This window comes from Orcinus orca, chromosome 6, assembly GCF_937001465.1.
Source record: "Orcinus orca chromosome 6, mOrcOrc1.1, whole genome shotgun sequence".
NCBI lineage: Eukaryota > Metazoa > Chordata > Mammalia > Artiodactyla > Delphinidae > Orcinus > Orcinus orca.
In genome coordinates this window covers 9,928,788-9,942,999 of record NC_064564.1, presented here as the reverse complement: position 1 = coordinate 9,942,999, position 14,212 = coordinate 9,928,788, and the positions used below count along the sequence as shown (strand labels likewise).

Genomic DNA, 14,212 nt, shown 5'->3' with positions numbered 1-14,212 from the left:
AAATCAAAACTACAGTGAGGTATCACCTCACACCGGTCAGAATGGCCATCATCAAAAAATCTACAAATAATAAATGCTGGAGAGGGTGTGGAGAAAAGGGAACCCTCTTGCACTGTTGGTGGGAATGTAAAGTGATACAGCCACTATGGAGAACAGTATGGAGGTTCCTTAAAAAACTAAAACTACAACTACCATATGACCCAGCAATCCCACTACTGGGCATATACCCTGAGAAAACCATAATTCAAAGAGAGTCATGTACCGCTATGTTCATTGCAGCACTATTTACCCTAGCCAGGACATGGAAGCCACCTAAGTGTCCATCGACAGGTGAATGGATAAAGAAGATGTGGCACATACATACAATGGAATATTACTCAGGCATAAAAGGAAATGAAATTGAGTTATTTGTAGTGAGGTGGATGGACCCAGAGTCTGTCATACAGAGTGAAGTAAGTCAGAAAGAGAAAAACAAATACCGTATGCTAACACATATATATGGAATCTAATAAAAAAGGTTTCTGAAGAACCTAGGGGCAGGACAGGAATAAAGACGCCGAAGTAGAGAATGAAGTTGAGGACATGGGGAGGGAAAAGGTTTAGCTGGGACGAAGTGAGAGAGTGGCATGGACATATATACACTACCAAATGTAAAATAGATAGCTAGTGGGAAGCAGCCAGCCGCATAGCACAGGGAGACCAGCTTGCTGCCTTGTGACAACCTAGATTGGGTGGGATAGGGAAGGTGGGCAGAGATGCAAGAGGGAGGGGATTGGGGATATATGTATACGTATAGCTGATTCACTTTGTTATACAGCAGAAACTAACACATCATTGTAAAGCAATTATACTCCAATAAAGATGTTAGAAAAAAAATTAATGTTCTTATTTCAAAAAGAAAAACTAACACTTTTAATTTTTCTTATTCTTAATATATCAGTTTATTCAATGTATAAAATCAACAATGTAATAGATTATATATGCTTATGTATAATTATATTATTTCTCTATATATTACATATATACACACAGTCATGTATGCTTATGTAGTATTTGTGTATATATATTTTATATATATATACATGTACACACACTCATGTATGCTTATAAAAAAGTGGAATGGATGAAAGCAATGACAGATGAGATAGGAGGAAGGAATTACTATTTAGGATCATTTTGTTATTTTAAGGTACTCACACTACCTGTGAAGTGCTATAGTGTTATTTAAAAATAGACTTGGATTAGCTGTAAATGCGTATTGCAAACTCTAGGGCAACCACTACAAAAAAGTAAAAAAAAAAAAAAAAAGTGTAACTGATATGCTAAGACGTGGAGAAAAACAAAATCATATAAAAACCTCAGTTTAATGCACAAAAGACAAAAAAAAAGTGGAAGATAGACATGGAACAAGGATGACAAATAGAAAACAGTAATGAATAAGGTAGAGATTAATCAAAACTATATAAATAATCACTTTGAATGTCAATGGCCTAATTGCACCAATTAAAAGAGACTTAGAGTGGATCAAAATAAATCTAAGATAAGATTTTTTCCACCCAGATTATTTTACTTTTTTTCATAGTTTCTTATTATGCATTATATTTATAAGTAAACCCTTTCCTACTCCACTATTATTTTTAAAATTCATTCATGAATTCAGAGTTTTACTAACATGTTGTTTTGTTTTATTCATTAAAATTTTTGAACCATCTGGAACATGTTCTGGTGTGAGAAGTGAGAAAAGAATCACCTTTATTTTTAAACACACAGGTGCTGTAGGAATGACATTTAATGAATAATTTGTCATTTTCTTTCCTGCTTTAAAATGCCACATACAAAAGTAAAAATAGAGTTACCATATGATCCAGCAATCCTACTCCTGGGCATATATCTAGAAAAGATGAAAACTCTAATTCAAAAAGATAGCCATCCCGATGTTCATAGCAGCACTGTTTATAACAGCCAAGACATGGAAGCAACCTAAATGCCCATCAGCAGATGAATGGATAAAGAAGATGTGGTACATATATAGAATGGAATATTACTCAGCCATAAAAAGAAACGAAATAATGCCATTTGAAGCAACATGGATGGCCCTAGAGGTTATCATACAAAATGAAGTTAGAAAAAGGCAAATATAAAATGATATCACTTATATGTAGAATCTAAAATATGACACAAATGAACTTATTTACAAAACAGACACAGACTCACAGATATAGAAAACAAATTTACGGTTACCAAAGTGGGAAAGAGGGTGGCGGAGGGATAAATTAGGAGTTTGGGATTAACATATACACACCACTGTATATAAAATAGATAAGCAACAAGGATTTACTGTATTGCATAGGGAACTATACTCAGTATCTTGCAATAACCTAGAGTGGAAAAGAATCTGAAAAATAATATATATATTTCAGTAATACCTCAAATAGAAGTGAAAACATTTTTTTTAAAAAAGCTTCTAGTTTCTGCCACAGTGGCATTAACCTCAGTAGAGCCCACAGTTAAGATCAAACAGCTAGGGACTGATAAGGAATTTTATGCTCGAGAACCAGACTAAAAATCTCTTCAATTTTAAGGGAGAGAAACAAACATTTTTAAGTGTTTCACTTTTGGCATAAAAAAAAAATCAGTACTGAGTCTTGTCTGATTTTGTTTTGATTTCTTAGGAGAAAATGTCACTTGCTTTTACAAACTAAATGGTAAGTAAATGAGTCAGTGAGAAATTTCATTTGTATACCAGCTAATTCTTGAGCATCCACTAAGTACAAAGTACTATGTTAAAAAATTTTATATATATTTTTTGATGCAACACTGTGAAATGAACATAGTTTTACCCATGTTACATGTAAGTTAACAAAAGAGACACTGGTATTTTCAATAAACATTGCCACAATTAGCCATTAGCCATCTAACCTGGGGAAACTTTTTTTTTAAAATAAATTTATATATTTTATTTTATTTATTTTTGGCTGCATTGGGTCTTCGCTGCTGTGTGCAGGCTTTCTCTAGTTGTGGCGAGCGGGGGCTACTCTTCGTTGTGGTGCACCGGCTTCTCAGTGCGGTGGCTTCTCTTGTTGCGGAGCACAGGCTCTAGGCACGCGGGCTTCAGTACCTGTGGCGAGCGGGCTCTAGAGCGCAGGCTCAGCAGTTGTGGTGCACGGGCCCAGCCGCTCCACGGCATGTGGGATCCTCCCGGACCAGGGCTCGAACCCGTGTCCTAACCTGGAGAAACTTTTAAAAGATCTAAGTCTCTCTCCCATGAGTGGTCAAACTAGCTAGAAAAGGTCTTTTGACCTTATATATTCTTTGGTGTTAACTGGACTTATAGGCCATTCCGTAAATCCTATTCAATAACAAAAAAAAATCACAGTGCATAACAGTCTTCACTTTCTTTAACAAATTTTTATTTTTAAATTTAAATGCCCTAAGTGAAACGTATGCACACACCTGAGGCTTCTTTTCTGTAATTTTTTGGTAGCTATTTTTAATGGTGAACTTTTAGATTCGGCCCCTTTTAAGACTATAGATAGGAAATGTTAAAGCTACACATTCACTCAAACATCTGTCAGTCAAAGGGAAATTCATTTTCTTTGTATAACAATGTGGTCTTCAGATGATACATGTCAGGGGGCAAGGCTTTTCCAGTGAATGAGTGACTCTTTAGAGCTTTAAAGCAAAGCTTGTGGGTCACCAGGGAGGGCTTTCTAGAGACTTCTTCACGGCAGTTGTGAGGAAAAGTTTTAAAATTTTCTGTTCTCACGCACAGTCAGCAGTTTTTACTGCAAATGCTATCAACTCATCTTAAGTGTTAATATGTAGATCCTCAGGGTCTATGACATCTCATGTGGTTTGACATTTCTTTTGTAAAACAACAAAACAAAGGAAACAGCTCCAATCAAAAAGCGTATGTTGAAAAATGACATTATTCAAAGATCTTTAATTTATTAGTCTACAGATTTACCTATTTATCTTTAAAAAAACTCTAATGTACCTTACTGTTATCACTGTAAATTCAGATTCCTTTACTTTAAATTAAAAAATAGTGCACTATCTGTTGTGTTTAAAATAGTATAAAAGGTATAAAAATGAGGTATTTTAAAGAATAAAAATATAAAAGTTAAATACTATATATAAATGTACAGGTATTAAGCAGAAAGTTTCTAAGTCTTCCAAATATGTCTCTGATCCTATGTTATTCAAGGCATAGAGTAGAAGTTAACATGGAGATTCCATTAAATTTCTCATAGTGCACCTGGTATTTATCCTCCAGATTAAGTGACATTTTATTTAGTCTGGCTGTCTCCTAGATTGGTATGACTATCATTTTTTTAATGTTTATCTACCATATGCACCTCTGGGTAGGAGAAGTGAAAATGAGTATGGTATGACTCCAGGCCTGAAAAAGCTAGAAATAGATCCTGATTAGGAAGACCCAGGGTGCTATAGATAACATTTGTGTCTCTGAAAAATGCATATTGAATTCTAACTCCCAATGGGAGAGCATTTGGAGGTGGGGACTTTGGGAGGTGATTAGGCCATGAGGGATTAGGACTCAGAAATGGGATCAGTGCCCTTATAGAAGGGACCTCAGAGACCCTCGTCCCTCCCACCAAGTGAGGACACGTGAGGAGACACGTCTTCTGGTCTATGAACCAGGAAGTGGGCCTCACCAGACACTGAATTTGCTAGTGCCTTGATCTTGGACTTGAAAAGCTCCAGAACTGTAAGGAAAAAGATTTCTCCTGTTCATAGGCCACCCAGCTATTTTATTATAGCAGCCCAGACGGACTAAGACATGACAACCCTATAAAAATGTTCTTACGGGGCCTCCCTGGTGGCGCAGTGGTTGAGAGTCTGCCTGCCAATGCAGGGGACACGGGTTCGTGCCCTGGTCCGGGAGGATCCCACATGCCGCGGAGCGGCTGGGCCCGTGAGCCATGGCCGCTGAGCCTGCGCGTCCGGAGCCTGTGCTCCGCAACGGGAGAGGCCACAACAGTGAGAGGCCCGCGTACTGCAAAAAGAAAAAAAAAAATGTTGTTATGGAAGGAAATGGATCCATGGAATCTAGAAAAATGGCACAGATGAACCTATTTGCAAAGCAGAAATAGAGACACAGATGTAGAGAACAGATGTATGCACACCAAGGGGGGAAGGGGTGGTGGTGGGAGGAATTGGGAGATTGGGATTGACATATATACACTACTATGTATAAAATAACTAATGAGAACCTACTGTATAGCGCAGGTAACTCTACTCAAGGCTCTGTGCTGACCTAAATGGGAAGGGAATCCAAAAAGGAGGGGATATATGTATATGTATAGCTGATTCACTTTGCTGTACAGCAGAAACTAGCACAACATTATAAAGCAACTGTACTCCCAATTAAAAAAAAAAAGAAATGGAGTATTTGTGGACGAGAACTAACTGCACAATAAATCCTGCAAGAGTTTCAGGACTGTGGCAAACTGAGGAACATTATATGGCTTAGAAACTCCAACTAGAAAATGTGAGTTTTCAACTCAAACTTGAAGGAGAGTTCAAGTTTAATTTCAAAGGTCTGGGGCTGGGGACACTGCATAAGAAAAAACTGAGGTGAATGAACTTGTACAGATAAGAATTTTGAAATATGCTATTTAAAAAATAATAAAACTATCTCAGTAGATCAAGATCTCATGAAATGGTATATTGAGAGATAAAGCAGGTTTCTGTCAGAGGAAGAAAAATTCCAGGGACAGACAACTTAAGGTATTTAAACTTCTCCTTAGAAATAACTGAGTATAAAAATAACATAAGGAGGGGCTTTCCTGGTGGCGCAGTGGAGAGTCCGCCTGCCTTTGCAGGGGACACGGGTTCGTGCCCCAGTCGGGGAAGATACTGCATGCCGTGGAGCGGCTGGGCCCGTGAGCCATGGCCGCTGAGCCTGCGCTCCGCAACGGAAGAGGCTGCAGCAGTGAGAGGCCCGCATAACGCAAAAAAGAAAAAAAAAAAAGAATAACATACGGAAATCCCTGTTTTAACATTTTTCCTGAAGGTTCTTGAAGATAAGCAATTGGAACACTCAAGAATCTCTATAGTCAGGCCTGTGCTCAAATATAATTGTCTTGGAGAGATTTTTCATAAATAATCCATCTTAAACCAGCATTCACAGCACTCCATGCCCTCTCTAGTTCCCAAATCTGTTTTTATTTTTTACTATATAGTGCTCGCTATTCTACATTTATGTTTTTACCTGTTAATCAACAATTTCCGCATCAGGATAGAAGCTTCATGAAAGCAAGGCCTTTCTCTGTGCCCCATAATATCCCCAGAACCTAGAAGAGTGCCTGCCACATAGAAGATAACTCAAATATTTTATGAGCCACACACAAATAAGGAACTGATACAACTGGGTTTGTTACCTAATGGAAACAAATATACTAATTTATTTATTCAAAACCACATGTTAAGCACCTACTCTGAGCCAGGGCCTGGGGATTAAATGATGAACATCAGAGTTATTACCTTTGATATTATGTTTAAGAGAAAAAAGTAAAATCAGATCACTGTGATTAACATAGAAATGTGATAAGCTATGCGGTCCTTGAGCGATGGACCATGTCTTGCTATCGATGGGTCAGGAAGTCTTAGCGCAGTACTGATCACAGGGCTTGCCCCCCAGAGTTCCTGTGAGATGAATAAATGGGGAAATAAATGAACGCACTTAATTAATTAACACAGGAGGAGGACAGAGAATGTCTCTCAATGATATGGGACCTTCCAGGAGATGTAGGGAAGCCATCGGGTAAGCAGGCAGAAGCGTCACAGGCATGGGTCAGAGAGGAGAGTATAAAGTCTGATTGGGAATTCCATCTATGGTTTGGTATGGCTTGAGTGAGAGGCATGGCTGGAAAGGTAGTAAATTATTGGTTTTGCATTATTCTGAAAGTGGTAAAAGTCCTAATTAAAGTGAAGTGTAGTAAGTCAATAATCTGTCCTGGAATCTCTAGGGTAAACAGCTGAGAACCACGTAAGAATGTATAACACAAAACCTAACAAAGGGAAAACATAAAAATAATAATAAAATGCACTATTTATGTAACAGAAGATCCCAGAACCTATTCATCTTATAATGTTTCTGCCCTTTGACCAACATCTCCCCATTTCCCTCAGCCCCCAGCCTGTGGTAATCACAACTCCACCTTGTTTCTAAGAGCTAAGCATTTTTAGATCCATATATAAGTGATATCATAGAGTACTTTTTAGATTCATATATAAATGATACCATAGAGTACTTGCCTTTCTCTGCCTGACTTATTTTGCTTAGCATATACAACGGGTTATCCTTCACCCATGAAAAAGGCGGCAATCCTTCTATTAGTGACATGGACAGATCTTGAGGGCATTATATTAAAAAAATTGAAAAATCCAGGCCCACATGGATTTCCTGATTTATTTTTCCAAATATCAAAGTGAGAAGCAGTACCATCTTGACATAGCTATCTTAGAAAATAGAGAAATTCCTTTTAGGATACCAGCATAAGCTTGATATCAAAAACAGGTAAGGGCATTACAGGAAAGGAATATATCAGACCTATCTCTCAGGAGTATAGATTAAAAAAAAAAAAACTCAACAAAAGATTAGCAAAATGAATCTACATTTTAAAAGATAGTATATGATGCCCTACTGGGATTTATTCCAGAAATGCAATGTTGACTTAATATTCAAAATCAATCAATATAACTCACATTGAGGAATAGGTCATCTTATTATCTCAATAGTCACAAAAAATCATTTGATAAAACTCAACCATAATGGAAATTTTCAGTAACCTAGGAATAGAAGGGAATTTTTAAAAAATATGACAAAGGGTATCCACAATAAAAATGTGGCAAACATTATACATCATTGGTGAAATAGTGAACACTTTCCCCCCTAAGGTTGGAAACACAACAGTGATATCAAGTGTTACTACTTCTACTCAATCCATGCCCTTGATCCTCTCTATCTGGGCCAATCAACTGAAATAAGCCATGAAGAAGAAATAAAAGCTGTAAAGATTGTAAAGGAAGAATAAAAACAATTTTTTTTTTTTTTTTTTTTTTGCCATGTGGCATGCAGGATCTTAGTTCCCTGACCAGGGATCGAACCCGGGTACTGGGAGCACGGAGTCTAGGCCATTGGACCACAGGGAAGTCTCAAAACAAATTTATTTTAAATGACATGAATGTGTACAAAAAACTGACAAAATTGAAAAACTATGAAAATTGATGCTAATTTGTCAAGGTTTTTACTGATAAAGATCAATATAAAATCAACTCTATGTACTAGCAACAAATTTGAAATAAAATTTTTAAAATAGCTTTTCAAGTAGCATGAAAATATCAACTATTTAGGAATAAACCTAACAAAATATGTACAAGGCTGCTCTCCATACTGTAAATATAAGAAACATTGTTGAAAGAAGTTAATGAATAACTAAATAATTGGAGGGATATATCATGATCTTGGATTGGAAGAAGTGTTTCTAAGTTGTCAGTTCTCCAGGAACTGATCGTTTATTTGCCTACAACGTAATCCAAATTGAAATCTCAGGACTGCTTCCTCTGGAGTGGTGGGGGGCTCAGTGTGCTTGTGATTGGGGTGTTCTGTGTAGTGCAATGAGGAGCTGAATTAAACATGTATTTGGAAATAAAAAATACCTAGGATACTCACCACAGTATTAATGAAGGAGGACATAGCTGAAGAAAATTAAACTAATACACATGTGGTTACAGGATAAACCAATACTAATCTGGTTACATAAAACAATAATGTGATCTATAGTAATAATAACCATTCATTACTGATAATAATATTACATCTCCATTGTCTGATTATGAAAACATTTTTAAGAAGAATAGTTGTCTAATATGTCTAAGATCTAGAGATATGGGTATTTTTTACATTAACAACCTTATATATGTTTTGATTTCGCCTATAAGGAGTTAAATAGCAAGAAGTATTTATATTCACTCTGAGCACAGATCTTTGACGTGGAGATAGAATAACTCTATGTACACGAATTGATGTTGTTGGTAAGAATTTGTTGTGAATGAAATTAAGGATTCTCTATGTTTAAAATCAGCATGTTTGTATAGAAATCTTAGTGTTCTATCAGTTTTCAGCTTTCATGTGGGCCCGGGGAAAGGTTTTATCGTCTAATTGTGTAGTTATTCTTCAAATTGTCATAAAAAGCTTCACTGTCTGCAGACAACGCAGGACCAAATCATGTTAAGAAATATTTTGCCTCCCAATCATTTAAAAGTGTATTTTTACGGCTGAGTAATATTCCATTGTATATATGTGCCACATCTTCTTTATCCATTCAGTTGTTGATGGACACTTAGGTTGCTTCCAAAGTCCTGGCTATTGTAAATAGAGCTGCAGTGAACACTGTGGGACATGACTCTTTTTGAATTATGGTTTTCTCAGGGTATATGCCCAGTAGTGGGATTGCTGGGTCATATCGTAATTCTATCTTTAGTTTTTTAAGGAACCTCCATACTGTTCTCCACAGTGGCTGTATCAATTTACATTCCCACCAACAGTGCAAGAGGGTTCCCTTTTCTCCACACCCTCTCCAGAATTTATTGTTTCTAGATTTTTTGATGATGGCCATTCTGATCGGTGTGAGATGACATCTCATTGTAGTTTTGATTTGCATTTCTCTAATGATTAGTGATGTTGAGCATCCTTTCATGTGTTTGTTGGCCATCTGTATGTCTTCTTTGGAGAAAAGTCTACGTAGGTCTTCTGCCCATTTTTGGATTGGGTTGTTTTTTTTGATATTGAGCTGCACGAGCTGCTTATAAATTTTGGAGATTAATCCAAAGGTAAAATAGATAGCTGGTGGGAAGCAGCCACATAGCACAGGGAGATCAGCTTGCTGCTTTGTGACCACCTAGAGGGGTGGGATAGGGAGGGTGGGAGGGAGACGCAAGAAGGAGGAGATATGGAGATATATGTATACATATAGCTGATTCACTTCGTTATACAGCAGAAACTAACACAACATTGTAAAGCAGTTATACTCCAATAAAGATGTTAAAAAAAGTGTATTTAGTTTGATTCATCACTGGTACGTATGGGTTCTACTTACACAGATATAAATTTAACCTTTTCTTAATCAATAAAGACTAATGATAAAAAGCATTTTTAAATGCAAAAAGTATCTGTAATTTACACACAATAGGATTTCTGCCTCCTATCTCTCCCTTTCCACCCTTCCCCTTTAAGGGGAAGTGCTTGATTTAATTCCCATGCAGTGCATTCCCCAGGAAGTGACAACTTTTTTTTTAAATGGAACATTACTGTTAAACCTGTCTGATGTGGTCTGTTAGCATCTTCCTTTGTGTAAAAATTACAGAGTGTCACAGTGTCATGGCTTGGACGTTTTTACGCCTTCTAAAACAGTAAGGGAACACAATCACAAAGCATCCCCTATGTCATTTGAAGCATACAGAGAAGAAGCTGAGATCAAAACCATCAAAGAGAGTGGAAAAAAAATCTAAAGAAAATAAAGAGGCCACTGGTTAAGAGGCAAATTAGAACGAAAGTAGCAAAAGAAAGAAAGATTAGCAAAGAAAACACTAAGTGAAGATAAGATTTGGGGGCTAGACTCTTTGCAATAAATTTATTCCTTGCAATAAATAAAAGTCTGATTAACAAAATAATAGTTAACTTTGTCATGTTATTACTTACACTATGTATAGCCTAAGAAGACAACTGAAATTACATTATACTATACAATAAGGAAAACATATAGGCTGTGATCCTCAATAAATTCAAAAAATTACTTTAGTTAAATATTAACAGGGACCCTGACATGATTTTGGCTTTTAGACTGAGTGATAAATATGTGTATATGTCAGATTTAAAATAGCTTCTACATAACAGCAGTATCTTAATTTTGATTATGAATGACAACAATGCCTTACAGAGCATACGCTATTTATGATAAAATTTTACATGATGCTGAGGAAAAGTGAAGTCTTATTCAATAGATTATAAAGGAAGCTTTATGCATGAAAAGAGATGAAAGAATGAAAAAGGATGATACTTGCTATAATCATAAAGAATAAAACCACCACAGATATCACATCCTCAGTCAGGGGAGTGGTAGTGAGGTGATTTAATATCAAATGGACAAAAGAAGGCAATTCCTGAAAGTTCACACTAAGGACTGGATGTAATGTATAATTTTTCTTTTAAAGATGAGTGGAATTTACATTTCTATGGAACCAGAAAAGACTTCCAAACTGCTCACTGAAGTATAAATGTCTCTTTCTCTCTGTCTCTCTCATGTCTGTAGTAATGGAATGAAAAATTATCAGTGGTCCATGTCTCATAAGCTTCTGATTGTTCCAACAAACGTGACATACAGAGGGCACAGACACCTGAAATACGCAAATAGTAATTCTAGCGATGTTGTTGAGTGAAGAGATTTTAATGGAATGTTGAACTGCATTAGATTTATAGTAATTTCTTAAAGAGTAACTTCACATCATTAATATCAGAAGTGTCTATATTTTAAATTAACCAGATAGCTTCCCTATCTGTATACTAAAATTTTCTACTGTTCTTCATGTATATTTTATTATATTTTCTTCATTTAATTAGGTACTGGTTAACTACATCTAGGTAACCAGCTCTATTACTATAAAGGGAATAAACAATTCTCGTCCTGCCCATACACTTCTTGGAATGTGATCCGGTCAGGCTCAGTCCTAATTCCATGCCTCACTCAAGGAATTTTCCTTATCGGAATGAATCATCCTGGAAGTGATACCTCCAGATTGGTTTTCACGAAATTGTGGTTTTCATCACTACGACCATCGGTAAAATATTTCCATGCAAGTTTAGCTTATTCTTTAGGAAACCTAGTAAGTCATTCCTTTCCCAAGACTCCCAGTACATTTGCCTTCAATAACCTCCTCTTCTTCTGCTTAAGGAACAGACTTGTTTTCAGATGTCAGGGAATTTTCTTTTCCTTCAAACTATAACGTATATAAGTTCGTTTTCTGAAAAATCATAAATCATCAGATCTCTTTAAAATTGCATGTTTTTCCTTTCTTCAATATAAAAGTTTATAAGAAATACCTCGGTACCTGAGTAAACAGACAGAATGATTGTAAAGGATACTGTGTCCACTAAAACCTATACACTAAGTATTCATTTGTAAAAATCACAGAGCTGATAATTATATTAATCAGAGTTTGCATTTATACAAGTGAATACCAACAGATAATTTTGTGAACACTGTTCTAAAATTTTGATGGTTTACTTTATATATGTTATAATAGGTTTTAAATGAATTTAACTATGTTTTTTTTTTTTTTTTGCGGTACACGGGCCTCTCACTATTGTGGCCTCTCCTGTTGCGGAGCACAGGCTCCGGACACACAGGCTCAGTGGCCATGGCTCACGGGCCCAGCCGCTCCGCGGCATGTGGGATCTCCCGGACCGGGGCACAAACCCGCATCCCCTGTATCGGCAGGTGGACTCTCAACCACTGCGCCACCAGGGAAGCCCAACTATGATTATTTTTAATATAATTATCGTTTCAATTTTTCTTTTGAATTGCTTTTACTTTTAACTCCTCTTGAAATGCCATTGATTTTTATGAGAATATGATTTTGTTAGAATTTTTAGGCGTTTGTATTTTATAGATTTGGATGGGGCTGATGGAAGAAAAATAGGCACCAAGTTCATATTTTGGGGTTAAATGAGTGTGAGATGGCCTGAAAACTTATACATACATAATTACTTAGTTCTCACTAATGGCCTCTTTCTTTAGGCTATGTAGAAGATTACTACATAAATATTACAGATAAATATTTCAAAGTATAAAATCCCCATTGAATTTAATAATTGGGAGAACTAGTACTGCGTATAAGGACGAAAAAAGAGCTAACTTGTCTCTGATAGTCTGGTTCATCCAGATATCACTGCTTTGTCATCACCCTTACAATTATAGTATGAAAAATTAGGGTTTTCTCCAAATCTTTAAGCATTATAAATAAAAGATATTGAAGTGAGGTGAAGAACAAAGAATCCATTTGTAATTTACAAAGTATCAAAAGACTTGGGGTTTCTGTTTCTATTCCTGTATTTATAAAATATGTAATTGTGTCCCAAATTTTCTCTCAAGAAATGTCACTTTCTTCATATTCAGATTGGAAATTTTATCTTTCAGGGCTACTGTTATGTTTTTATGAGTAAAATATATAAAAAACCTGAAAGCAGTAAAGACTTCTTAATACAAAGGAGATGTGATATTCTTATGGATGTCAGTTTTATATGTTAGCAGCAATTGAAAATCCTGGAACTTTGGGGGGCAGGTTTGTTTTCTGAACGTTTTCAATAACTCACTAAACTCCCATTACTCCATTTGTTGTGGTGGAGGGGAGTGGACGCTGTTCTAGTTTCAGCTTTCAGCATCATTCATAAGATGCTCTCCTCCCCCACCCCCTTCTCCTCCTTTTCTCCTTCTCCTTCTCTTTCTTTCTTCTTATGGTTCTTGTCTGTTCTTTTTACCTGAATTTTATGTCTTAGCTTTAAACTTTAATTCATAATGTTTGTTAAGAATAAGATGAGTCTCCCTCTTCTTTTTCCTCATTGCCACAGCATCTGCTTTCAACAAAATTACACACACACACACACACACACAAACACACAGCATGCATATGTTGTTATTTCCCATTCTTTTTTTTTTTTTTTTTTTTAAATTAGGGCTTCCCTGGTGGCGCAGTGGTTGAGAATCTGCCTGCCAATGCAGGGGACACAGGTTTGAGCCCTGGTCTGGGAAGATCCCACATGCGACAGTGAGAGGCCCGCACATCGCGATGAAGAGTGGCCACCACTGGCCGCAACTAGAGAAAGCCCTCACACAGAAACGATGACCCAACACAGCCAAAAAAATTAATTAATTAATTGAAAAAACAAACAAACATTTAGTTTATATTGAGGTATAGTTGATTTACAACGTTGTGTTAGTTTTAGGTGTACAGCAAAGTGATTCAGCCATACATATACATACATGTACCTATTCTTTTTCAGATTATTCTGTGTAAGTTTATTACAGAATATTGAGTATTGGAAGCCACAATTCGGAGTTGGATGACAAATATCTAGGTTCTGAGATTTACATCCAACTTTTCCTCCTAAGAAGCTGTGTGATTCGGGTGG

The 14,212-nt window shown here is 36.4% G+C and overlaps 1 protein-coding gene across 1 annotated transcript in view; it reads right to left on the bottom strand.

The window, feature by feature from the left end:
* Positions 1 to 14,212, bottom strand: part of GALNTL6 (polypeptide N-acetylgalactosaminyltransferase like 6) — a 1,137,703-nt gene that overhangs the window by 670,147 nt on the left and 453,344 nt on the right. The window lies entirely within an intron of this gene.